The sequence below is a fragment of the Neopelma chrysocephalum genome, unplaced genomic scaffold (assembly GCF_003984885.1).
Source record: "Neopelma chrysocephalum unplaced genomic scaffold, ASM398488v2 Primary Assembly neopelma1_68, whole genome shotgun sequence".
Lineage (NCBI taxonomy): Eukaryota > Metazoa > Chordata > Aves > Passeriformes > Pipridae > Neopelma > Neopelma chrysocephalum.
In genome coordinates this window covers 5,797,256-5,821,682 of record NW_020897727.1, presented here as the reverse complement: position 1 = coordinate 5,821,682, position 24,427 = coordinate 5,797,256, and the positions used below count along the sequence as shown (strand labels likewise).

General features: G+C 50.1%; 1 protein-coding gene across 3 annotated transcripts in view; it reads right to left on the bottom strand.

The window, feature by feature from the left end:
* Window positions 1-19,352, bottom strand: part of ANKRD11 (ankyrin repeat domain 11) — a 134,819-nt gene extending 115,467 nt beyond the window's left edge. Inside the window, exon 1 of one of the 3 annotated variants that reach the window (XM_027685158.1) lies at window positions 19,262-19,352. The gene's annotated coding sequence lies outside the window, so the exon portion shown is untranslated. Of the gene's footprint in view, window positions 1-12,103; window positions 12,122-12,433; window positions 12,453-19,261 lie in introns of those variants that run through there. The other 2 variants (XM_027685159.1, XM_027685160.1) reach the window with 2 other exon arrangements.
* Window positions 19,353-24,427: the final 5,075 nt, after the last annotated feature.

Sequence of the window (24,427 nt, the reverse complement as noted above, 5' to 3'; positions counted from 1 at the left end):
GCCCTCCAAGACCATCCCGTCCAACCTGTGACTGATCTCCACCTTGTCACCCAGCCCAGAGCACTGAGTGCCACATCCAGGCCTTCCTTGGACACCTCCAGGGATGGGGACTCCACCACCTCCTTGGGCAGCCCCTTCCAATGCCTGACAGCCCTCTCCAGGAGGAAATTCTTCCTGAAATCCATCAGCAAATGGATAAAGAAGTCTTAACTACACAAGCAGCACCTGCCTAACAAAAGCAATAACTTCCATCAAGTGGCCTCTCTGTCACAAATGGAAGTAAGAAAAAGGTTGAAACACCCAAAAATAATTGTCCACCACCCCTTCAGCAGCCCAGGGAGCTACAGGCACCCCTGTCTGTCAGCTCCAATGCTCCAAATAATCCCCCAGACCTTGCACTTTTTCATTTTCAGAGCTCCAGCATGAAATGTAATTCCCTAAGACTGCTAGGTCCTTCCAGCCTGGCTGAATCTCTTCCAAAAAGGTGCATCATCAGGCTCATTTCTTTATTACGTGACCTGCACGTGCAAAGCAAAGATGCTCTGTCTGGCTTTGGGAGAACACATCATTACTACTGGGACACAGGAAAATGAAGATCCACATTAACTCGTGAGAACATGCTCTCAAAAAACCCTCAGCACAGACCAGCAGCAGCAGATCTGCTCTCAAACCACCTGAACTGGTTCACCAGCCAGCCAGAAACTTCATCATCATCTACAGAACCCTCAAGCTGTTTATTTTAGTGTAGCGTAAGCTCTTAATTCCTAAGCCATTTGGAAAACACAGGATGCACAGTGGTGTGGATACTCCAAGCAGAACTGATCCATGATCAGGTTTAGTTCACACGAAAACAAGAACAAAATGTGACCTCTGTATCCTGAAAATTTGCTGAGCCCCACCAGAGAAGTAGTAAATATCCAACCCAATTATTTCAGTCAGACACAAAGACAGCATGAATAACAAAGCTTATGTACTGCAGCATACACAGACATGTAAAATTCAGGGCATAACAGTTGAAAATCAAATATTATCCAGGAAAAAACTTCCAGGTCCACACAGAAACCAACACACACTAAGTTCAAGTAAATGGTAGGAGGCTCAAACAACAAATGCTCTTCCTGGGCATAAAATCAAGAAGGAATAAAGGAAAACTAGTGAGGAATAAAGCAAATAAAGTCAACAGCATGAGCAGTAAGATTCTCAGATGCTGACAATTAGAAAGGTTTATAGGAAAACTAAAATTAATCAAGTATTAGAAAACACATATATTCAATAGCTACAGAATATAAGTTTTCAGCAAAAATCTGCCTGGAGATTACTCAACTCCTGCCCATAGGTACCTGTAGAAGAATTGCTAGGATTCAGCCAGCAAACAAATGGAGGTGCCAGGTTTCCAGCTTAGGTTTGCCCAAAACTTGTCTGCACTTCAAATAACCCCAGTGACCCAGGGGAATTTCTCCCATTTGAGCTCTGAAAGATGCAGGATGAAGCACAAACTGACCCACCAAAGGGGACACTCAGAGGTGAGTTCAGAACACAGACACAACTAGTGCCCATCTCTGAGAGCTCAAAAACCCCACCATGCCCTTTTGCCAGGCTAGCAAATCCTGAAGCTCCAATTTGTCCTAATTAATCATAGAATCGTGGAATGGTTTGGGTTGGAAGGGACCTTAAAGCTCACTCAGTTCCACCCCCTGCCATGGGCAGGCACACCTTCCACTAGACCAGGTTGCTTCAAGCTCTGTCCAGCCTGGCGTTGAACAGTTCCAGGGATGGGGATTGAGCTCCAAGATGTTGGCCTTCACCAACCCAATAAAGGCAAGAAAGATGTTCTCTGGAATTAGAGCCATAATTTAAAGTTCGGTCATAGTTGCTGTCACAGTCCACATACCTTCTCCTTTCCATTCCTCCTAAATACAAGTCTGAGGTGGGACAAACACATCCTTCCTGTCTCCAGACTGAATCCCTTCCCGTGACTTCACCATAAAATTCGACTCAATTCCCTCTGTACGTTCTCCTAAGGGAAGGAGGAGGGTGAACAATGCTACTGGTCCAGGACGAGTTCCCCTTTATTTAAAATATGAATCTGCATTTCTTCCTCCATGCTCAATTTTAACACACAGAGAAAATACAGACCATTTTCCAGAAGAGTGACAAACACATCTGTCACCTCTGCAGTCCCAGAGATTTGCATCCGTGCAATTTGGTGGCAAATTGGATACAGGTTACTATCAATACCTGAACTATTTCCTTTCGTCTCTGAATGCTGATTGGTGAAAAGGATGCAAACATCCCATTTTAAAGCACACTAATTAGCCAAGGAGGAGTCAAGGAAGTCACTCTTCAGCCTTCAAGAACAGACACAGCCTCCCTCAAAGAGGAAAAACACAGCAAACTTATCCACGGAGTGGATTCTGGTTGGATTCTGAATAGTGGAATAAAACCTCCCCAGCCAAGAAAAATGTGTGGCCACACAAACATTACAATCAGACACTTCAACAACTCAGACAGAGGTTTTTTAAGAATACACAGGTGTCACTCAGAGCCCACACCCAGGTACATATAAGGATCAGACACCATTCTCTACCACAAGCCAGGACAAGCCAGGAGGTCCCCAGAAAGCAACATGAAAAACGTAATTGTAGAATGTGCTCAAGTCTTCAGTTCCCGACTTACAAGTGCCTTACAACCACCTCAAATTACACAGCAAGGAAAGAGCTGAAAGGAAGCACCTCCTTGATTTCCACATGGCATCCCTCCCCTATTGTCTGGGGCCTGGCAAGTTGAGGTCAGAATAAAAAGATTCCTTAAAAATCCCACATACATTGAAAGCACCTAAAGCTTCAACTGATTTTTTTTCCCCTTCTATTCTATGCCCTGAACAGGTTTAAGTAGCAGTTGTCATCACTAAAGAAGCTGTTCCCCTCCCACTTTCCATTCTCCTGAAAAAGGAGCACCCTGGCAGCACCAGGTCCAGGTGAGAAAGAGCTGCTGCCGCTTAGCTCAGGTACAGAAATCCAATCTGGAAAAGGGTGTGAGGAGGGCACAGGCCACCTCAGCCACATAGGCCCAGAGAGCATTGCTGAATAATAAAATAAGGAAACATAATAATAAAATAAGGAACTAGAATGTGTCTGTGCTAGCAGATGTGCCCCAGCCCTTCAGAGGGGCTCGAGGGATGTGGGTTCCCAAGGAGGGAGGGCTCTGGCCCTGCTCTGCTGCTGGATCCCAGCTTCTCCCTTGGGCCACTCCAGAGCTTGTCCATAAATCAGCTGAACCTGCCAGACCAGCAGAAAACCTCCTCATCTTCCTCTTCCCACTGCTCTCCCGGCTCCGAAGGGGCTGGATTGGCTCATGCCCCCCGGCTGGAAGGGTGGGGGAGCCTCACCACCCCCAGCAGCGCAACCCCGCTCCGGCTGTGCCACGAAACCGCGCCCCAGGAAAATCCACAAACACCCGGAGAAAGGGCACATCCCTCCCTTCCAACACAGGGCCGTCCAAACAAACAGCACAGAGGGTGGCAAGGAAAGCGCTCAGAGGACAAAAGGACAGAGTCAGGATTAAACCCAGTCCCTTGATCCCCAGCCAAATGGCCGACCCATAAGCCCACGCAACCTCCAGAGCCAACTTAAAATCCTGAGTGTGCTATACTTTAGGTTATAAAATCATATTTAGACACACATTTCAAGTGTTCTTTGCTCTGCTGGTGGCTAAAAACAATGCCTTTGTCATCAAATCTTGCTCCAGCACGCTGACGTGACGTTTTTAACTCAGGAAATAAGATAATTATGGTTCAAGGTAAACAACTACAACTGTGCATCATAAACAGTTTCTAATTTTAAGCCTGAGTCCCTCTAATGCCATCCATATTTTAAAGACAGTTTCCTTACAAATGGTTGGGGTTGTCTGAGCAGCTTGTGACTGAGTCTGTGCTGATGAGCAGCAGCAGCAGGTCCTGGGAAAACAGGGACTGGTGGAGCAGGTAAAAGTCCAACAGACACAGCAAGTGAGCTCCAGTGTCAACATCATGGAATGGGCTGGGTTGGAAGGGACCTCAAAGCTCATCTTGTTCCACCCCCTGCCATGGGCAGGGACACCTTCCACTATCCCAGGTTGCTCCAAGCCCTGTCCAGCCTGGCCTGGAACACTTCCAGGGATAGGGCAGACACAGCTTCTCTGGGCAACCTGTGCCAGGGCCTCACCACCCTCACAGGGAAGAATTTCCTCCTAATATCTAATATGAATCTCCCCTTCTTTTTGTTTAAAGCCATTCCCCCATGTCTTGTTCCTCCAGGCTCTTGTCCAAAGTCCCTCTCCCGCTCTCTTTGAGCCTCTTTAGGCACTGGAAGGGGGTCTAAGGTCTGCTCAGAACCTTCTCTTCTCCAGGCTGAACAAGCCCAGCTCCCTCAGCCTGTCAAGGTATGCCAAACATCAAAGGAGGAAAATACACTCTGAATCTTAAATAGCTGGAGAGGCAAAAGCTGTGTCTCCTGGAACACACAGAAAACAAAGCGCCGGGACCAGAGAGCTCCACACACTTACGCAACCCCTGCTGCAAGTCATTGTGGATCCCAGACCTCAAACGCCCCACTGCAGCTTCCCACTGGCACAAACAGCAGCAATTCAAGTTGTAACTCGCTGGAGAGCATCAGCTACTGAGTTGTTCAACACCAGGCAGCAAACGCACCTCCAGCCCACAACGCTGTGTCTGAACTGGCCCTGCTGCTGCCCTAAAACATTCCCCAAAGTTACCTGGAAACAAAGGCTGACAATAAACAGCAGCGTCACAGCTGAGCCTGCAGCCAGAAACACTGCAGCACATCATGGGAACGTGTCTGGAGCTCCAGTGAGGATCGAGGGCACGAGCTGTCTGCTTCGGGATGAGTCATTGCACTCAGAGGTAGCAATAACTCCAGGACTGCTCTGAGGTGTTATCCTGGCAGGCTCCCATTCCTCCTCATCCCAGGAAAACATGCTAAATTACAACCAAACGAACCAAAATCCAACTCAAACCCCGGTGTCCTTACACAGCTGTGCCAGAAGAGCTAGGAGTGGTCAGAACTATCCCAGCAGTGGGAACGCGGCCGCTCCTGCAGGAGACAGAATAGCGAAGAGAAATCACGTGGTGGAGCCTGTGCAGCCTGGGAGAGCTCGCTCCTCCAAAACTTTTCCTCATTAAACAATTCCAAACCACCCCACCCCATTGCTGCTATTGTTGTCAGAGAGGGAATTCCAAGCAGAACAATGATTTCCACGACATTTTGCTGCTGGAAGAAGAAAACTGGTAACACTGCACAGCAAAAATACAGTTTCCACAGTAGTTCATCCAGTACAAGTCTCCTTCCTAAAGGGAACAGATTAACGTGCCTCAAATCCACTGTGCAGCAGGGATGTATTTTTAGATCCAGCCATCCAAAGGCAGTGATGTGGTGGAAGCCTCCCAGGCTGGAGTTGGCCATGGGAGGTTCATCTCTCCGCACCCTGGAGAGGGCAGCTCATTAAGAGGTTGCTCTGAGCAGAAGGAAACAATTCACCCACTCCCTGAAGAAATCCCTCTTCCTACGACAAGGCAACTCCTCTGAACACTCCAGAGCCCCACAGCTCATCTTGATTTACACCATTTTTTGGGAACAGCCATGTGTTAGAAGTGCTCTTCCTTCCCACATCTCCCCCACAATTAATGGAGTCAAATTCAACGCTGTGTTCACAGCAGGACACAGCATGTAGAGCGGCTCAAAGTCAACCCACAGGGTCATGAAAATGACAGTTTGGCTTCATAATGCTTTATCTGCAATTAACACTTTTCTATGACTTCTGATAAAGTAAAGTACGAGCTGCCATCTGAACCCAAATGCAAGTAAGTGAACCCTAAAAATAGCATGGAATCATGGAATGGTTTGGGTTGGAAGGACCTGCACCATATCATGCACCTCTGCCTTCATTCCCACACAATGCTGTTCCTGTGATACTGGAAATGCCAACTCAACTTCAGCTCCAAAAATTGCTTCCTAATATTTTCTCATGCTATTCCATTTTTTAACAACTCTTACATAAAATGCCTTCAGATTATAAAGCATTTGGTTACAAACACTTGGTTTTCAAGTAGCTGAAGTTAAGCAAAAATGAAATAAAATGCAAATAACCCTATGAATTACAGAAAGTGTTTGTAATTTCACAAATTGCCAGGAATTCTGACTGTCTCATCTTTAGTTTAGATCTTTAGAGATGGCACTGCCAGAAGGCAGAAGGCATCACCTACCCCCCTGCAGAGGTGATTTGGGTATCCCAAACATGTCACTGAGCAACACAAATGCTCAATTTGGAGCATTTACGGAATAACAGGTAGAAAAAAGAGGAAAATTAAAAATAATGGAGGAAAAATGCAGAAAGTATACACAAGACCCAAAAGTCCATACAAGACCCAAAAGTCCTGAGTAGAGCCAAACCATTTTTCAGACTTTTATTAGATTAGCTTTTGTGAAGCACATTTGCCCCTTGTGAATAGCAAAAGAGCACCATCACACAGTGAAAGACATACAGAGGGGGTCAGAGGTGAACAAGGTTCCTCCATACCCACAACACACACAGAACTGAGCTTATACACCTCAAAACCAGCTCATTTCTAATGCAGTGTTCACGGAAGGCAAAACTACTCAAATCTGGTGTGCAGGTCTAAGGAAAACCAAGCTTTGCTTCAGCCCTGCTTCCCCTCCCAAGCCCTTCCTCCTCCGAACGCCTTAAATAGGATGTTACACTACTTGTTTATACGCCATTACAGAAAGACATGCTGGGTTTCTTCATCCTGCATTACAGAACAAAATGTTACCCAATTCCTTCTGTAAAGCACCAAGAAATAACTGTGAGACCATATGCATGAGGAAGCATCCACGTGCTGGAGTAATCCGGCCTTACGTAACCGGCCATGGGCATCTGACTGTGACCAGCAGCAAAGAAAGGGCCAAAAACCAGTCTAAAACCCAGCTAAAAATTCATTTTGAGGGTTCTCATTCAGGAGACAAATGGAATTCATGCCTCTATACAATTTGAGGTTTCTGCCATGAAAATACACAGAGCAGAGAATCCTGGGTGGTTGGTTTTCTCTCCTTGAGCTCATCCCCAAAGCAAGAATGAATCATTTGCTAATTGGTGAGTTCAGTTTGAACCAATGCCACCGTGATTCTTATCTCAGTAGCTGGAAGGCAGCTCCTTCCAAGGATTCAACAAGCTAGTGGACAAGGACAAAGGCAGAGATCATTCTCAGTGCATCCTAAAATGTCAGGAATCTGAACACTGATAATCCTGGAGATCACAGAATCCACTGGCCAATGTGGCCACAGGTCCACTGCCCTGGACCACGTTGTGGCTAGTACAGGCCAGGTGCCACTGGCCTTCTGGGCCACATTGATGGGACAGTCACCAGGAACATGGTGTCTCTGCCAGACGTGCCACTGCTGCCCTTGCAAGGGAGGCATCTCCTGCCCTGGGATCCCTCTGGAATTGAGGTCAGGCCAGTGGCTGCTGCTGCTCCAGAACCACCGCTGCCATCAGAGACCCAGGGTAGAAGGAGTCATCACCGTGGTGCAGCGATTCCGGAGATGTCTCATCACTTGGCTGCGGCTGGGAGGGAGGTGGAGAGAGCGAGAAGGTCCCCCCTGAGCCTCCTTTTCCCCAGGCTGAGCCCCCACAGCTCCCTCAGCCGCTCCCAGTGCTCCAGACCCTTCCCCAGCTCCGTTCCCTTCTCTGGACAAGTTGTGTGGGCTCAGCTCAGAACACCAGCCTTGGACAAGGCAGTCAAAAACAGAAGGTGCAAAACAGACCCAAAATCCACAGACAACAAATGTAATAAAATCCATCTCACCCCCTTTCCACCTGCTGGCAGCCAAAAGCAAACACAAAAGCACAGACACATTACTATGAAAAGCAAGTCAACTTCTTGCACAAGGATAAGGATAACAAATGTTTCACTGCTCTGTTTCAAACGTTTCAGATCTTAAACTGAGCCAAGGAAAGAGCGTTACCAGTTAAGCTATTCCAGCAAATGAAATGAAAATTGAAAATCAAGTCTAACCGCCATTAAATTTAAATATATCTCAATTCCACAATCACAGGACATAGTTCTTATGACAAAACTTCTGCAGAAGGAAAAAGCACCCTTGATAAGTCTGGATATTAAGCTGAGGTACCACAGGCACCTCACAGTTTATCTAAATGAAGTGTCTCCTGCAAACAGCCCTGGTTCCTCCCGTGGAAGCTGCAGCATGATTAACAGAGGTCCATTAGAGAGGCAATCCATAACCTGGCTCCTGTGAGGAGTCCCTGCCACATCCGTCTGCGTTTCCATGGCAACCAGGCAGGAAAATATAAAGCAAATTACAGTTAAATGAAAATTATTCTCCATGACAATATATGTTAATGCGGGAACATTTGCGAGGCCATTCCAGATAAAATGTTTACATTCACACATGTGTCTACAAAAATAAATAAAAGGCAGCTGGAGCAGCTAATGGGTCATCCAAAGAGAGGGATCAGAGTCTTTTTTCCCCCCCAAGTTTTAATGTATTCAGAATAAAATTCTTCAAGATGAGAGAATGGGAAACAACCCACTCTACTCAAGGTATGTGCCCATTTCCATAAAAAAAAATTTCTTTAAGGAACAGCTTTTCAGAAGATCTCAAATGCACTTTTTGAATGTTGAGACCCTTTAATTTTCCTGGCTGCAAACAAAGGGCACATTTATACCTCCTCATCTCAGCAGAAAATGGTTTAAAGGAGGGATTAAGTTTATAGAGATCTGATTGAAACTGGAATAGTGACTTATTTTAATCAGTTATAACTCACTGAAAACTGGGAAGTGTTTTATACTTCAGAATTTGGAGTGGTGACTCCACAGCTAGGAGAACTTTATACCCCTCCACAGGTCACTGAAATGCTTTTAGAAGAGGTCACAATTAAGGCTGTACAAGGTGATCCTACTCTCCCACTGTCATCACTTCGCCTGAACAGCCTTTTTTTAGGGAATATATCTCAGTTTTTGAACATCTTAGGGAGCATGAGAGAAGTTAATTGGAATGAGGCTCATCAAGATGCAGTCACTTGGTTATTTTTTTAACTCCCTTGGCTCATACCCCAAAGAAAAGCCCAAAGAAAGAAAGGTTATAAGTGACTTACAGTCTCTGCCACTGAAGCGCCACGTTTTAAGAAGAGTTTAAAATACTGCCCTGGAAAACAGCCCCCCCTCAGCTGCCTTCCACGGCTGCCCTGCCAAGTTCCTTTCCCATGGAAATGCTCTGCCTGTTCCACGAGTAACACAGGTGCAGGTTTCTTAGGAAGCCCCAGAAAGAGCACAAGGCACTTTTTGAAGCTGTTTGGGAGAGCTGGGAGCACAGAGAAGGGCATTCACTGCGCTGGCACATCTGAGCCCTCTCCGTGCACGCTCCCACTGACCTCTGCATCTGCCTCCTGCCTCCGCCTACAGAACAATGCTTGGATCAGGAGGATCGTAACTTTTTATGACAGTGGGAAAACTGCAATCTTCTCCACGAGTTCACTCCACCCTGCACATAAAACTGCTCATAGGTTCAACCATAAAGCAAACTCCCTCCTTTGAAGTTCCACTCGGAGCCCCGCGCACGTTGTAAAGCTGAGCTGGAACAAGGCGGCGCATTAAGGTTTTACATAACCAGCCTCGTGGAAAGCATCGCTCCCGAATCATCCCCAGCCACTGTTGACAAAAGCAAGTCAGGTCAGGGAGTATCTGGGTAACAAAACTCCTCACAGGTGAGCTCAGGTTACCCACAAACAGCAGAGTCACACACCACCCAATATATTCCAGCCGTGCTCCACTTTCCCTGAGGATCACTTGCTGCAGAGCCCACAGCAGCATTCCCATTATCACTCCAGCTCATTTAGTCACTGATCCATGGCTCCTTCCACCTTTCCCTCCATAGGATGTGGAGGATATCACCAAATAGGGTTGGAAGGGACCTCTGGAGATCACCCAGTCCAAACCCCCTGACAAGGTAGGGTGACCTGGAGTAGGTGACACAGGAATGTGTCCAGGTGGGTTTGGAATATCTCTAGAGAGAAAGACTCCACACCCTCTGTTCCAGAGCTCTGCCACCCTTCATGGAAAGAAGTTCTTCTTCATGTTGAGGTGGAACTTCTTGTGGTTTAATTTATGTACCTCCATACAAGGCACAGAAAACAGCAACAAACATCAGACTAATAAACAGAACTAAACCCTGCCATTCAAAGCCCAGCAGCAGTTGCTAGGATCCTCTGCAAACCTCGCTAATTGCTGGGATTGGGTTTCCAGGGAAGCTCCTTGCTGCAGCGGTGGAGGGGCTGAATGTTGTTTTCACAAAAGAACTTGTAAAACCCCAGGCTGCACGTCTGCAACAGCCAGGATTTATATTCCAGGCACAAATCAGATTATGCTCCACACACTGCGCTCACAAGGCTCTGAGCAGGTGAATCCCACCAGGCCGAGAGGCCTTCCCGGACACCCAGGCTCCAGGGTCGGGTTTCCCTGTGCTCCCTGATGGGCTCCCCATCCCGTTGCAGGGAACTGCCTGACTGTGTCAAATGCCTCCACATCAGAGAAGTAATTTTCCCTATAAACATAAGCAAATGCACGCTAACATGGAGTCAGATTCCCAGGAAAACCAGGCCTCCTGTAGCTTTCCTGCAGGGAAAAGGGCAGGAGATTCAGGGACACCAGCTGCTGGGCAGCACTACTGGTAACCTCATGGAAGAGCCCTGTCAAACAAATACAGGATGAATCCATAATACAGGAGAGATTCCAAGAGCAGATCCAAGCAGGAACAGTTAAGTGGTGAGAGAGATGCAGGAGAGGGAAGGAGCTGCTCCTTGTAAGCACAAGGCACAGCACAGCATCCCTAATATCCCTGCCAGCAATACCCATGCCCATGGATCCTTCACTTCAATACAGTTTCACTCCTTTCCCAAGTACTTCCCTGCCACCATGGAAAAACAAGGCCCAGCTCTCCAGAAGGAGAGGAAGACGCAGAATGATCTCAGAGAGAAGGAGAAAGGCAGGAACAGACGGGAGGGAACATCAAAAGGCAGACAGGCTAAAATTAGAGACAAGAATCCTGCATGAGGAGGACCAAGGCAAGTGCAGAACCTCCATCAGATGAGGCTCCTGGGAAGGGGGAGGGATGGCCAGGAGGGAGAGGAAATATCCTGGTGGGTGAAGCAGGGGAAGCTTACAGACAGAGCATGCTGCAGAAGGAAATTAAATCCAGTGCTTAAGACTACAACCTTTAGCTCCCTAACCAAGGAGCACACTCAGCACACCAGGAAAGAGCCACAGAGTTGCCTCCTCGTCTGATCCCTTCCCCCCTGGATGAAGGATAACTCAAAGGAATTCAGCTCTCACCACAGAACCAGTTTAACACCCCAGTGCCAGCACTGATCACAGGAGAAGGGAATTGAATTCACTGCCGTCACCCACAACAGAGCAGCTGAGTAACACAGGCACCTCAGATCCCCGTCAGAGAGCCAGAAACCTTCTGAGCTGCTGGAAAAATGGAAACAGCAAACAGCTCAGAGCCCGGGAGAGCCACCATACAGGACCCCGATGCGTGCAGGGACAGGCCACAGCAAGGAGGGAGGCGGGAGAACACAGAGCCCTTATCAGGGAGCCTAATTCCAAAAACCAGCATGTTCTCCATGTCCTTCTGAGTTGGTGGGACAAGAAACCACCCAAACATTCAAGGAGAACAGGTTTTCATCTTCATACCTGTGCACTCAACCCTTGGACTGCTCAAAAGGTGAAGTTCTAGACACAAAATCCCCAGACTTGCTCATTACAGCCCACAGTCCAGCTCAGATAAATGGATCTGCCTATGTTGAGCTGCAAGATGAAACCAAGGAGCTTGGGGTGAGCAGCAGCCAAACACTGTAACCAGAGCACCCTGGGGTATTTAAACCCCCAGAGCACAGCCAAGAGCAGGATGTTTGTGTATGTCCCCGCTCACACATCCCTTCCCTGCATTACCTACATCTCTTTCCAGCTTTGTCATGGCTAATCCCATCCATCTATCCAAAGATATATGGATATATTTATAGGCAGGCTTACATCTCCAGTCCACCCCAGGCCTGACGCAATCGGAGGACGCCAGTCGGTGCAGCAAGAGCTGTGTTGTCGTTACGACAACGCTGACATTTCACAATCTGCAACAACCACCCTCCTGCAGAACGTGGAAAACACCAGTCCTGGAGTGTAAAGTCTATCCCAAAGATTACTCCTTCCCAAGGGATCCGGTCACTGCCACAGTCAGCAGGATCTCAGCCCTGCCACCTCCTCCCTGTAGCAGCTATCAGGAGACCATTCCCAACGGAGAACTTCTTGGAACTTTATCTTGGCTGCTCCTGGACCTCGCCAGTCTGCAGAAACCCAGCTACTTACCAGTCATTCGGAGCTCCTGGTACAACTTGTTTACACAGTGCAGGTCACAGGATCGGCTGGAAGGTGTAAGCAGGATATAGTTTTTATGGCTCTGAACTCCTGCCCAGATAAGCCGATAAGGCTGCGCTGGGGGTGGGGAGCACTTTCATGTGTGCGTGAGTCGAAAGGAAGAGGCACCATGAACTGCAGTCAAGCAGTTGGTGCTTAATAATGAAGCTTCCATTCACCTCTAAAGCTATTTAATGCCTTTTTTCGCAGTTCCTAATTACACATCCTTTCATTTCACATCCAGATATTGAGGGCAGCACTGTATTTCCAAGCCCAGCTCTCCAGCCTCCGGCTGCAAAGCCTTCAGGGACACGCTGCCTCCAGATCATGGTGAATTTTTTAGAGGGTAACATCTCCCTTCTCGACTCTCTCTCTGATTCTTCCCCGTGCCTGTGACACAGTTTTAGCAGCTTTATGCTGCTCTAAAGGTAAATTATGCTAGACCTTTTCTATCCTGCAAAGCTGTCGGTGTCTTAAAAATAAATTACAGAGCCAGCTTCCTCCAGCGTTTGCTTCCCCTCCCTGCCCTGACTTCCCCCACCCTGTAACCACCCTTTCATGACACCCTGCACACACCCACGTCCTCAGTGAGCACCTGGAGCCCATCACCCAAACAAGGACCACCTTAACATTGCTCTCAGAGCAAATCCAACACAGCACAAGAGGAAAGGAGATGCCTTCTCCCTGGAAAAGCATTAGTTCCCCCACACACAGCTGAGACAAAGCTGCTTTTACACGCAGTACAAAGTTTTCTACCCTTTCCATTCTCAAAGTCCATGAATTTCATTACATGGCATTTCAGTCACACACAAACCCAGCACCAGCACAGACACACTTGCACTTAACAGCAAAATAAATATTTCAGTGTTTCCACAAGATATCCAGTGTTGTAACCTTTGGTTTCCGAATCCAAACGCAACATACAATCAATACCCTGCTCCTGCCACTGCAGTAATTCACAGCGGAAGGTTTATTTTAAAAACACTCATCGACTAAGTTTGGTTTTCTTCGAGCAGGGGAAGAAAGGCTGCCTCCAGATTTGGAGAGGATAAATAATTCAATGCCTGAATGCCAAGGGCAGTGCTGCACACATCCATATGGCAGGGACAATGCAGACAGTAATATATGCTGCACATCACCGCCCTGACAGTGCCTTCAACCCTGACCTAGAAAAAAACATCACTTTCTCCCCGCTCCAGCAGCCAATTCCCTCCCCGTCACCACCACCCGCCTCGTCGAGTTACGGTGGGGAAGTGTCTCCCAGTCCCTCAGCCTGCCCAGGCTGCAATTCCAGCCTCTGCTCACAGCAGCTACACAGACACGAGCAGCATGACTTACTCACATGGTGAACTCCAGAAATGAGAATTAACCCGAGGATAGAGGGGTTCACGAGTGCTCTCTGGCAGCTCACGCCTTCCCACGACCAACACTGAGAGAAGCAGGAAAAACCAGGCCTGGCGAGACGCCGGCAGTGCCCGAAGGGAGGAGGAGCAGAGAGAGAGGGGAGGCTGTTCCTGCAGAGAGCCAGCACCCACCACCCACCTGAACCCCTGCACGGGGGGCTGCTGAGACACAGGGCTCCCATGCCATCCTCAAGGGACTCAGGAACACATGGATCATGCTGGATGAACACAGGACCACACAGATCCCACTGGGACTGACACAGGACTACACAGATCCCATTGGATGGACAGAGGACCCCAGAGATCATGTTGGACAGGTGTAGGACCACAAAGATGATGTTGGATAGACATAAGACCATACAGACCTTGTTGGACTGATACAGGACTACACAATCCCACTGGATAGACACAGGGCCAGTTGGACGGACACTGGACCACAGAGAAGAGGGAAGAGGCAACTCACCAGGGAAACCACACCTCCACAACCCTCATGGCCATCTAGCCACATTCACTTCACACTCCCAAAATGAGCCATTCAGGCACCATCCTGCCCCACTGTCCTATTTTGGTGATTTGATAATTTCACTACATCCTACAACTCAAAGAAAACATTAGAATCAAGAGGAAGAATTATGGAGCCCAAAATACCCGATATAATTAACTGCACCTTCTAACATGATTATTTCCCTTCCTGACCCCAATTACTCCTTCAGTTTATTAAAGAGAACTCAAATACAGAGCAATGTTAACACGCCAAAGAGTCACATAAACAGAAAAAAAAGTCTGAGGGCGCCATTACAAACAGAGTTAATGGAACTCCATGATTGGAAATGGATCTTGAAAGCTGTCAGATCAAAGCAAGATCTTCCTCATGTAAGGGCTGCATTACCCTCAGAGCCACGGCGCTAATACCATCTATAAAAATATTTTGCTCAAATAAGTGAACAGCAGCGTTTCATCTGTCAAAAGGTGCAAGGCTTTTATGGGATTAGCCATTCCACATGCAGCATAAAAATTAGAGCAGATTTTTAAAAGCCCCCAGCTCAGCTGATGGAGACTCCACAGCCCAACGTGCACCCGCTTCCTCACACGCACTCCAGGCCGAGCAGATTTTTCACTCCTATTAGCATTTAAGCTTCTTTTTACCTTTTTTTTTCAGCCCCTCATAAAAGATTACAAATTGGCATCACCTATAAGCAGCCCCAGCTGAAGCAGCACCACCCAGACTCACAGAAATTAATATTTTTAAATACCCAACAGTTGCATGAGAAAATCCACCAGAAAACACCAGTTCTCACACGAGGAAAGCTTGAAAATTGGAGCGGAATACGCTCAAAACCAGCCTCCAGAGCACGGGCACTGACAGCTTCCCACCCCCCTTACCAGCAGGATTCCAAAGGCAGCGTTTTGCCCAGACTTTTAAGGCTGCACAAACCTGCTTAGGACGCTTGTGATTTCAAATAATTGCCTACACAAGCTTTCCCTTACCATTGCTGGGAGTATTTTTTATGGCCGTGCATCGGTGGCACACAAATTACGTAACACTTGGCTGAGAACCCTCCGAAAAAGCAGCTCCGTGCCGCTAATCCCTCACGCAGGAAGGAGGAAAATATTTAAAAGCTGCATACAAATCATTCCTGTGAGTGTCGTGCAGACTGGTTTAAATTAGATGGGGGTAAAAATATATGTGAGCTGATCACGAAACCCTGGAATCTTTGCTATGGAGACACCAGTTTCTCTCTGCAGCCTTTTACAACCGAAATGCAGGGAATTCTCCCCGGCGATGGAGGGAGCACACAAGCACCTTTACTAGAGCTCATCAAGGAAATACGAGGAGAATAACAACCCCCCATGTAAATATTTTCCAGCATTATTTGCTTTGCTGTACTGAAAAGCAGCAGTACCTGCCACTACTTGCTCTGGGTCTACCACCATCAAATCTTAATACCCAGGAGGAATTTCAATCTGTAAGGCAACTGCTGAGCCTGAAATTCAGGTACAGGGCAGGAAGAGGGGCAGGAAGAGGTGCAGACCTCCTAAGAAAGCCATCACTCCATAATTTTACAAAATGTAATTAACCAGCTCTGGCCCTGCGTGTTTCCTTCCCTCGGAGAAGGATTTCTTCACCAAGTAATTAGTCTGTCCCAGTTAAGACTCGAGTCACCACACAACATATTTTCCCCAAAACAAAGCCACATGCACTATTTAAAAAAAAAAATATTGCCATTTCCTCACAGCCACTTCAATCTCTTCCTAGTTTTTGGCTTAGTCACTGCCTGGATCTAAAACTCAGTGAAACACCACTATGGGAGCCTCTAAAACCCCAGGTTTATTCCCACACTGGAGACGCTTCATCATTCCACAGCATTGCCTCCTTTTAATGCATAGAAAAGCAGGAGGTAAGAAAAAAAACACTCTTAGTACTTCAAACACATGTCCAAAAGCCACAACATAAAGACAAAGAGGGCAGATTAAATGCTGTAAAGACACACTCGTCGGGAACCTTCCTTTGAAGTATCTGCAGGAAACACTGTCATCACGCAGCCATGTTACAATTACACAGTTAAAATAATCAGCACCAGTTGTAAGTAGCCCATCTGGTTCCCTGGAAAGGGAACACTGCTGGTACAGTATTGATTAACATGACGAGTCTCACTGACCCCAGAGAAATACATTTGTCTGCTCTGCTGAGCAGCGGAAGAACGCGGCACGACACCACGACACGCTTCGCTTTGTTCATGGGCATTTTGGGGGACTTAGTCCACTAAAACTTGAGTAGAAAATAAAATAATCTTACCAGGTTGGCTACCACACACGAAGGAAGAAATTAAGACAAAGGCGTTTTGCTCTGGGGCTTTTTGGTTTTGGTTTTTTTTTTTTTTTAGTTTCCTTCCCCCATCCAAACCCAACCCAAACTGGACAATCTGCAGGTTTAAGTCTGAGAAAATGCTGTTGCAACATCATAAAAACAAAAAGCAGCCCATTAAAAAAAAAAATTCAATTCACCCTGAGCCATGTTTTTTTATGAAATGGAGAGACAGACAAGAGTTCATTTCTAAAAGCAGAAGCAGAACTGAACAGCAGAACCAATTGTGGAACACGAAATGCAACATCTCCAGTTTCCAGGCAGCCGCAGCAGCCGGCGCTGACATGGCCGGGGATTCTCAGCCACTATTTACAGCAGGAATAAGGCAAGTACAGTTTGGAATGAGGGCTCTCCGTGCTCCAGGCCCAGCATGTTGTTCTCTGCACAGGCAGCTCAGTTTGCAGGAGTTTCACAAACCAGCCCTCGCTGTGACTCAGCTGAGCCTGGGGGTGCCGCAGGCCCCAGCTTGCCCGCCCAGGCTCACAGCAAGCCCTGCTCCGGGCTGGATGTGCCCCGGCAGGTCCGATACCTCCCGCGGGACTGACGAGTTCTCCTGGAAGCAGAGACCCGGAGCCTGGAAACCGCTGAGCTCCACAAACCCGACACACCTGGGGCAGCACAGACACAGCTTTGGGGACAGACCCTGACCAGCTCACCCAGAGCCCCAGCGGGCACAGACCACCCCCGAGCCTGATCCTACACTGCCAAGTGCTTCCCACGGAGAGAAAGCAGGTCACACGGCAGCAGGGCGGCGTTTGGTGCCGTAAGGAAACACTGTCCCAGAGTTTCCCCACTGAGGCACAGAACTCGGTGTACATCTTGCTCCACATCACCTTCCAACCCCTTCCACCACCCCACAACCATCTCAGATTGCTCCAACCAGGAATCCACCAGGAAATCCAGCCTGTAAAAACGCCAACGTTTTCCCTTTTTAAGCTAATCAAGCCAAATATTGAGTTCCTGGTAGGGCACACACAAAGAATGTGCTGGTGCCGTTTGGAAACATGTGAGAGTTAATCTCCTTTTCCCTCTCCAGGACTCCATGGAGTGGTTTTCCCCCACAGAAAAAAGAAATAATTGGAGTGGTTATATAAAAATGTTCCATTTTATGAACAAAACAAAAAAGGAGAAATACACTGAACTCCAAGTTCCTTAAATTTATATAGATTTCAGGAAAGCACAGGGCCATTAGAGCTGTTTTCACCTAAAAATCTTTGCCTACAGAAGGATAAAAGTGGTGTATCCCCCATTTCAGAAGCCATCTCAGGAGGCAATTTTGCTTCAAGAGCTGCCTGGAATTCGCTCTCTGCCTATAGAGCCGTGTCCCCAGCGGTGAGAGAGCACTTTGTGTACAAAACCAGGAGGAGGGAGGGACCCTTTCCTGCAACTGGATACCAAAACAGATCCCCAAGGCTGGGGGAAGAAGCCAAGCCGTAAACACACGGCCCCTGTGCCTCAATGAAGGGCCCGTTTGGAGCCGCACACCCGGACAGCTGCTCCCTCTGGGAAAGGGCAGAGGGCACCGAGGGCTCGGCTCAGCGCGGCTCCCCCCGAGCGCATTTGCCTTTCTAAACATGAATCCATCCCCAGGCTGGGGGAGGCTCGTCCTGGGCTGCAGCTGTTTGGGGGTGGGAGCCTTTTTTTTTTCCCCCTCTCTTCCTTTTTTCTAAGGGGCAAAGGTGTCGAGCGGCCCCTCCCCGGCACACAAAGGCTCCTCGGAGGAGAGAAACAGGGAGCGATTTAAAGATTAAACCGGGGACTAAACCAGACCGGCGGGGCTCGGAGCTCGGGCCCTGCGCAGCACGGACAGGGCTAACGCCTACCCGAGATGATGAAATGGGAAACGGAAATTACCATTTCAGACAACTTTTGGTATTGTTCCTCCCAGCGCAACGCTCACCCCGAAATGCGCTTCCCCCCCGACCCCCCCCCCCCCGCACCTTTGCGAAAAAAAACACCCCCCACCCGAAAAAAAAGGGGCGGGAGGGGAGCCGGGACGGTGGGCTCGACACGGTCCCCCGTGATCCTCCCATAGCTCCCCACGAGCCTCCGCACCCCGAAACACCGACCAGCCGCCGGGGTCTCTCTGCAGCCCCCCCAAACCACCCCCCGCCCACTCTTCTCTCCCCAGCTTCCTGCAGCCCCCTCCCACCCTCAGGTGTCCCCCCAACAGTCGCACAGCCGCCCAAAGAGCCGCTCACCTCCTTCGTCACCCCCCAAAAAACGCACATCCTCTTCCCACCCTCGCTGCGGCGCTTCCTCCCCTCGCCGCGACCCCCCGCCGGGTGCCCTCGACCGCCGCTGCCGGTACACCCCCTGACCCGCTGCCGGCGCCCCCGGTGCCCCTACCTCGACCCCAATCCCCTCGACTCTCCCCTCCTCCCATTCCCGGTGCCCCGTCCCGTCCCCTCCCCGGCCGCGCAGCCCCTCTCCGGGACACCCCCGCTCCCTCGTCCCCAGTGCCCTCCAGTGTCCCCCCCACCGCTCCCCCACCGCCCCTCTGGCGCTTACCGGCGCTGGGCGCTGAGCGGGCCGAGGGCAGCCCCGCGGCGGAGCGAGGCCCGCGGCTCGGGCGGCCCCGCCGCACGGAGGGGGCGCGGTGCGGGCGGTTCTGGGGCGGTTCGGGGGGTTCGGTCCCGCTCCGGCCCTAGCGCGGGGGGCGCGCGCCGTGGCGGCTCCGGGCCGCGCGCTCCATCCCCCGCGCGCCGCTAAGACGGCGCCGCTCATTGGCCCGATGAGACGCCGCCGCCCATTGGCGGGCGCGGGGATGGGGGGGGGAGAACCGCAACGGCCCCCCCGCCCCGCGGCGCGCGGGGGGCGATGGGAGCGCGGCGCGCGCGACGTGTCCCCGCGGCGCTACCGCCCATTGGCTGCGCGCGCCGGGCGGCATTTCCGGGGCGGGGCCACGGGAGAGGGAGGGGTCCGGAGACCCCCCGGGATCGGGAACGGGAATGGGATTGGGGACGGAAATGGAAACAGGATCAGGAATGGGAACGGGATTGGAAATGGGAACGGGATCAGGATTGGGAACGGGATCAGGATTGGGAATGGGAACGGGATTGGGAATGGGAACGGGATTGGGAATGGGAAGAGGATAGGGAATGGGAACGGGACCAAGGTCGGGAACAGGATCGGGAATGGGAACGGGAGTGGGACGGGGACGTGCAGCGGGAGCGGAATCGGAATCGGGTCGGAACAGGCCCCCCAGGGCCGTGTGGGCTGTGCCGGCCCCAGGAGTATCCCGGGTTTGTGCAGCCTGGAGCGGGCACTCGCGGTGTGCGGGGAGTTGCCGTCACCGCTGTGGGCACCGACGTACCCAGAAATCAGTGTCGGGGCAAAGGGCCAGGCTGGGAAACGCGCCAGAGAGTGCTGGGGCACCTCTGCTACCGGGGGGCCTTCCCCGGGCCAGGGGGGCACAGGGAGGTGGGACACGTGACAGAGGGCAGGGTTAGATGGGATATTGGGAAGGAATCCTTCCCTGGAGGGTGGGGAGGCCCTGGCACAGGTTGCCCAGAGAAGCTGTGGCTGCCCCATCCCTGAAAGTGTTCAAGGCCAGGTTGGACCGGGCTTGGAGCAACCTGATCTAGTGGAAGGTGTTCCTGCCCATGGCAGGGAGCAGAACGAGATGAGCTTTAAGGTCCCTTCCAACCCAAACCATTCCACGATTCTATGACTGCTGTGTGTCTCTGTCTTGTACCAGACATCTGCCGGAGCCCCCCAGTGTCACCAGGTAAGCCAAGTTCCCAGGGAGGAATCCCATCCATGGAGCAGATCCTGGAGGCTACAGGGCCCTGGTGTGGAGGCAGCACCAGCACAGCTGTCACTGTCACCATATGCTGGGGCAAGGGAAGGGGGACCTCTGCCCTGACCTCACCCAGAACTGTCCCGGGTTTTAACCCCCTTGTGCCAGGAGCAGGGCCCAGATCCACAATGGATTTTTGGCATGTGCAGTGTCACCCCAAGTCACTTGGCAACCCCAGGGACTGTGCTCCTGTGCTGGAGGTGCCAGAGTCCCCCAGGAAGAGAATTCCCTGTGCTGGGCTCAGCTGGGAGGAAGGAGTGGCTCAGGAGCTTGTGTCCAGCTCTGCTGTTAAATAACAGCAGGAGAGAGGTTTATTCTGAGCCTGTTAAGCTGGTTCTGTGTTCCACTTAGGCTTAGTCTTTTTATCTCTACCCATCTTCCTCCTCTGTAAGACCTACTAAACCAGTCAAAAGAAAGGGTGTTGGGATTTTTGGCTTCCTTTCCATTAAGCTTCTTGTCAGACCTCCCTGAAAACTCTGCAGGTGAGTGTTGGCCTCCGAACAGAGGGGAAATATGTGTTTTCCTAAATATAGTTGTCTGTAACTGCTTCCTTGGCAACCTTGAATGTCATCCAGGTCAGAGATCCAGCGCTGAGGAGGAAGTTGAATCCTCTCTGTGTCACCCTGACCTTTCTCTATTTGAACACAACAGCCTGGATGCTCAGCCTGGGTCAGGGAGGGGCTTTGAAGTTCTTGGAGAAGGGAAGCTGACAGCAGGAGTGGGGATGATTTCATTGGGGGCTGCTCTGCTGGTTTTCTGGGTGAGACTTGTGTGATGGGGATGTTTATCCTGCTTGGGTTTGCTACCCTGGGCTGGCTTTTGCTCCTTAATTGCAATACTTAAAAGAGAAAGAAATTACAGTCAATTGTTGAGCACCTTTATCCTTCACTAAAGGTTGTGAGCTCTTAAATCCTAAAATAAATACCTTGGTGCTGAAGAGGAAAGAGAACATTGTGTGAGGGCAGGGAAATGAGGCCACTTGGGGAATGTGCTTTCAGGCCTATTTCTGTCTGTCCCAGCAAGCTCAAAGGACACCAACTTCAGGGACAGCACTCTGACCCTCCAGGCCTTGCTCTGGGACTCCTCCCTGTCTCATCTGGAGTTGGCACCTGGATCAGCCCCTCCCCTGCTCTGGCACCTATGAGTGACCAAACCCATCTCACTCCTCCAGCTGAGCTCCCCTGGAGCTTTACAGCCACTGTCTCGTGAGGGAAGGATCTGTTATGTCAACCTTAATGTCAAAAATTCCTGGTCTGTGCTACTGTGGGTGCAGTTCCCTGCTGACTCAGCTCCTCTCAGGATGAAGGGGTGGGAATCTATTTTTAATAGATGAGACAAGGTGTGATTTATGACTAGTACAGGGTAAATCCTGTGTGACCAGTCAGGTGCCAATATCAGAGGCCAAGAGAATAAAACTTCAGAAGAATTTTGATTAGAAAAATCTTTACTTTAAGCTTGGCTCATGTTTTAATTAATGTCATCTATTAACATTTTGAAGAGTGATAGTTTTGGCAAACCAAGCAGCCATTTGGGAAGGCAGCAAGGAGTGCAGCTGCTGTAATGCAGCAGGAACCTCCCTGCCTCTGCACACACTCAGTTTTACTAAATAAAACCATTTTAAAGCCATCTGTGTATTTGCTGTTGTTAAGGACACTCCAATTTAAGCTGTTCCATGATGCGCTGCCATTAAGAAATAAAAGTCTGGGTTTTCACCTGCTTTACAAAGAGGTGGTTTCTCATAGCTCTGTGAGATGTGATTATGGCTAAACTCATGCAACAGCTCACTTGTACCTAAATCTGCCTTGTTGTGAAGGTTTAACTGCTTGGTACAGCTCACTCATCCCCAAATGAGCATTTTGAAGGTTTAACTCCTTGGTACAGCTCATTTGTCCCCAGATCAGCGTTTTGAGGGTTTAACTCGGTGCAGCTCATTTGTCCCCAGATCTGGGTTTAACTCCTCGGTGCAGCCCACTGTGCACCCAGCTGAGTCCCAGTGCAGCCCCAGGACTGGGATCAGGACTGGCGGAGCTGATTCAACTCCTGTGCCCACACAGCAGCAGCATTTTTGGACCCCACAAAGCTCAGAGCTGCTGTGGGGGTGGATAAAGTGTATTTACATAGCTCCCTACAGGACTTACACCTGTGTGAAGAGTAAGTCCACGGAGCTCTGTGCCTGGTGCATCCACAGAGGATGGATTCCGAGGGAAGTGCTCCCCTGCTGCTGGGTAAACACCTCGTATTGATGTTCCAGGTGCGAACTCGTGACAGCCCTGTTCTAATTACTGTTTTTATCATTCCTAATGACAGGCTTTAGGTTTCCAGGCTGCTTATGGATTTCAGAGGTGTGGAGTGACAGTTGCTCACTCAGAGCTCAGTGACCTCCTCCAGTGTGCAGGGTTTGGAGATGACTCCAGCCACCTCTCACACACAGATGGGTTCCTGGGCTTCTCCCGAGCACCACACGCTCCAGCAGCTCTCCAGGGAGTGCCCTCCTGCTGAGCAATCTGCTCTGAGTCACAACCCAGCTACTCCCTCCCCCTGCTCTGCCCCTTGCCCGTGTCACTCTCGGAGCATTGCTCCTTCCCTCTGCTGGCTTTTCCTGCGGTTTCTGAGCCCCGGCTGGCAGACGGCGCAGTGGAGCCCCCATGATCCCCTGCCTCCAGCCATCTGTCACCTGCCTGTCCTACACTCCCGGGGCTTTAGAGGTGACCCAGAGATAGATTTGTACCCCAGCATTGTGTCCCGGCTTCCCCCTGGGCTGGGGAGCCTCCGTGCCCCAAGGAGGAGCATTGTCAGTGCCATGCTGGCCTCTCCAACAGCAGCAGGAAGCACTGGCAGTCACCCTGATCCCAAGCCGTTCCTGGAGGAAGGAGTAGGTGTGAGGGGTTTGGACTGGCTCATGCAAAAAGGCTGAACAAAGCTTTCCTGGTGAGGAGTTTCACTGTGCTTGAGGAAAAACGATGTGGTCTTTTAAGCACATCCTTTGTTCCCAATCCTAAGGTTTTCCTGGATACTTGGCCTTGCTGTGCTGAAGGGGAACATCTATCCCTTGACCTTGACTTGTCATCTGCAAAGAAATAATCTAAAAATCCCTACAGAGATGCACTGTGCCAGGGGGTGCTGGAACATTCCAGGGACTCTGAGCCTGTGCAGACCTGGGTGGTTTGTCCTGCCGGAGCAGAGTCCTGCCTTAGCTGTTGGCGGGGCAACAGGGCGGTTTTTCATCCTTTAAAAAGCCTGAATTTATCTTCCAGCAGCTTCAGCTCTTCATTTAATCCTTTGACTCGTTGGTGAGAAGTCTGTGGATGGTGCACTGGCCACCTGACTCCAGGTATTCATTCACTCCATTGGCAAAGTGCTGTGTGGAAATGAGTCGCGGATGGGCTGGGGAAGTTGAGGAGCTTCCTGAGCCTTGGGGGGATGAGAGCAAGAGGGACAAGAGTGTCTTACAAGGAGCATGGGAATAGGAGAGGTGAGCTCTCAGACAGAGCAGGGCTGTGTTTGCTGTGGAAACCGATTCTCCTGGCCTGAAAAAGACAAGCTGTGCCTGCTAATGCTGCTTCCTGCTCCTAACCTGCTCAGGAGATAAACCAGGGATTTCAGCCTCCAATCCTGCACCTTTCCCCGGTAGTAAATACACGTGGCATTACTGAGTGATGTCATGGCTGGAGCACATCCCAGCGAGGCCAAGCCTGGATCAGGTTATATCTGTCCTCTCAGAGTATTGGCTTATTCCCAAAGGAGCATATTGCCAGTCCAAGGGCAGTGAGTGGAGCCACCTTTCCCAAGGTCACCTCTGGCACACACAGAGGGACAGCCCTCACTCCTGCAGTGCAGCCTGAGCCACCCACGCAGGGCAGAACCTCCTGACTCTC